Below are 2,325 nucleotides of genomic sequence, written 5' to 3' on the forward strand. Positions count from 1 at the left end.
TACGGTACTGGAGTGGTGTCTGTGGAACAGGTTCTTCCCACGTTCTGGTTCGACACCTGAACGTCTCTTGAAGCCTAAGTAGGGACCTGACGTCTGGGTTTAACACTGTGTCACAAGCAACATTTTTTAGGCGCATACCGCCACCTACTGTTCATGAGTGTGTAGTGTCACCGGCATGATCGGTGACATTTTAAATAACACCTGACACCTTGATGCGCGGGTTATTTAAAAAAAAAAATTAAACCGTAAATTGTATCGATTTTAATCGATTCACGATGCATCGTTACACATCGCTTCACATTTCTTCTGTTGCTGTGGAATGAACAGCGCAAAGATACATTGACAGCAAAGGAGGAGCGATGTTTTATTTTGGTAGATGAAAAAAAAAAAACAAAAACGGGACGAACATACAAGATCGAGAATCGTTAAGATTCAATTCGCAACGTCAACAACAACAACAACGACGACGACAACACAATGGTTTCAACCAAGTAGTTTATTCTCCCGTAGAAAGGTTTTGTTCACAAAAAGATTACATTCAAAACACGTGGTTCAGAGTCGAGTGGGGCGGAAATGACTGGCCTGGTTGTGACGTCACTGTCGATCCCTCACTTCATCCACAAATACTGACATTTAAGATCAGCCACGTACACAAGTTCGTCGTCTTTTTTTTTTTAAACTATCACTTAGCTAAAATATGACTGAGAGAAAAGAACAGCAGCACCACCCAAAGGACAGGAGGTGAACTGGAGCAGGTGTACACGTCAACTCCTTTCCCATTTTTTTTTTCAGACGTTTTTTTAAAGTAACTGTAAAGAAACAGAAGATCGTCCTCGATATTTCTCCGATAACGCTCATCTGTTTGGCGGTCATTTAATTTCATACAAATTCCTGCAGAGGGCGCTAAATACCACTTTTGAATTCAAACTGGAATCCAAAAACCAGGAAGTCTGGAACATTTTGAACGTTAACAATGATCTTTTGATTCTTCACAGTCACTGAGTAAAAACTCCTGAAAAATTGTTTTTAATAAAATTTGCAACAGCCAAGAAAAAGCATCAGAAAACACCGAGACCATAGGAGACCCTGGGGTCTGGATGGAGGAGGAGGACACGGAGGACAGGACTGAGAAGGTGGAAGCACCACACCTGAAGGAGGCTGCCAAAAAACAACAGACGAGTTGCTGGGAGTCGGAGTCTCTGTGATCTGGATGTAATGGTGGAGGAACGCCACCGGGGCAGAAAGCGCCACAGGAAACTGCAGTGACCTGAGGACGAGTCCAGCTGAGACACGCCGGAGACATTCGCCGTGAAGAAACTTTTGTGCCGTCTCATCTCATAAAAACCCTGGCTTTTCTTTCCACAGAGTGGCTCCCTCTGCTGGTAGGTAACCGTGGAAACAGTGGACACAGTTTTATATACTGTACATTTGGGGGTGGGGGAGTGGTGATCATTGGTGTCCAGTCTGAGGAGCAGTGTGTGTTCAACTGGACTATGGAAGTGAAAGTCGGTTTGAAAAAAAAAAGGTTCTTAGCCAAAAAGCTAGGGGGCGCTAGGGAGGAGGCATTCGTGGTTGGACTCGCATTTGAATTAAGTCCACAGCCGCCGTTGGTGTCTGAGGGACGTGGAGACGAACGGAGACGGGACGATGTCGTCTTTTTACGCGCGCACACACAGACTCGACACGTTCACGAACGGAGAAAACAGGAAGTGACCGTCTGCTCTCGCGCCATCGTTAATACAAACAGGTTTCGTTTTGTGCTACTGACTACCAGACAAAAATATTATTATTATTAATTCTTTTTTTTTTTACCTATTTAAACGTTGACATTTGAACTCCTTGTTCAGTTGACGGAACATGGTTGTCATCCAAACGAGCAAAGGTCAGAGGTCAGGGAGTTTGTTGAGTTGAACTGAGTCAGAATTAGCGAAAAACTTCCGACCGCAGGCATGTCGCTCTGCACGGATACGCACGGTACATCAACAATGAGACATCGACATCACGGCGTGATGTGATGTAGTACTCCTGTGTAACAGCGTAGTAGTAGTAGAAGTAGTAGTAATAGTAGTAGTAGTTGTTGTAGTAGTACCAAACATCTTTAATACAAATCTTTCAGACACTTGTGCATATTTCTGTTAGGTATGTCGTCGATGAGCTCCGGCCGCAGTTACCTCACTGTCAGCTAGGGGGTGGTGGTGAGGGCGAGGAGGGAGGGTCATGGCTGCAGTGGCAGTAGACGGGGGAGGGGCAGGTTTTGGGGGCAGTTAATACGGGTGCTCACTTTAGGGAATGAGGCGAACTCGCTCGATGGAGCTAGGGGTGGCC

At 45.4% G+C, this 2,325-nt stretch overlaps 1 protein-coding gene across 1 annotated transcript in view; it reads right to left on the minus strand.

Moving 5' to 3' along the window:
- Positions 1–477: 477 nt before the first annotated feature.
- The window catches only part of LOC103398945 (ankyrin repeat and LEM domain-containing protein 2-like), a 3,034-nt gene continuing 1,186 nt past the window's right edge, over positions 478–2,325 (minus strand). The window contains exon 4 of the mRNA XM_025053906.1: positions 478–2,267. The gene's annotated coding sequence lies outside the window, so the exon portion shown is untranslated. The remainder of the gene's footprint in view (positions 2,268–2,325) is intronic.

This window comes from Cynoglossus semilaevis, unplaced genomic scaffold, assembly GCF_000523025.1.
Source record: "Cynoglossus semilaevis isolate Cse_v1.0 unplaced genomic scaffold, Cse_v1.0 scaffold1103, whole genome shotgun sequence".
NCBI classification, from domain to species: domain Eukaryota; kingdom Metazoa; phylum Chordata; class Actinopteri; order Pleuronectiformes; family Cynoglossidae; genus Cynoglossus; species Cynoglossus semilaevis.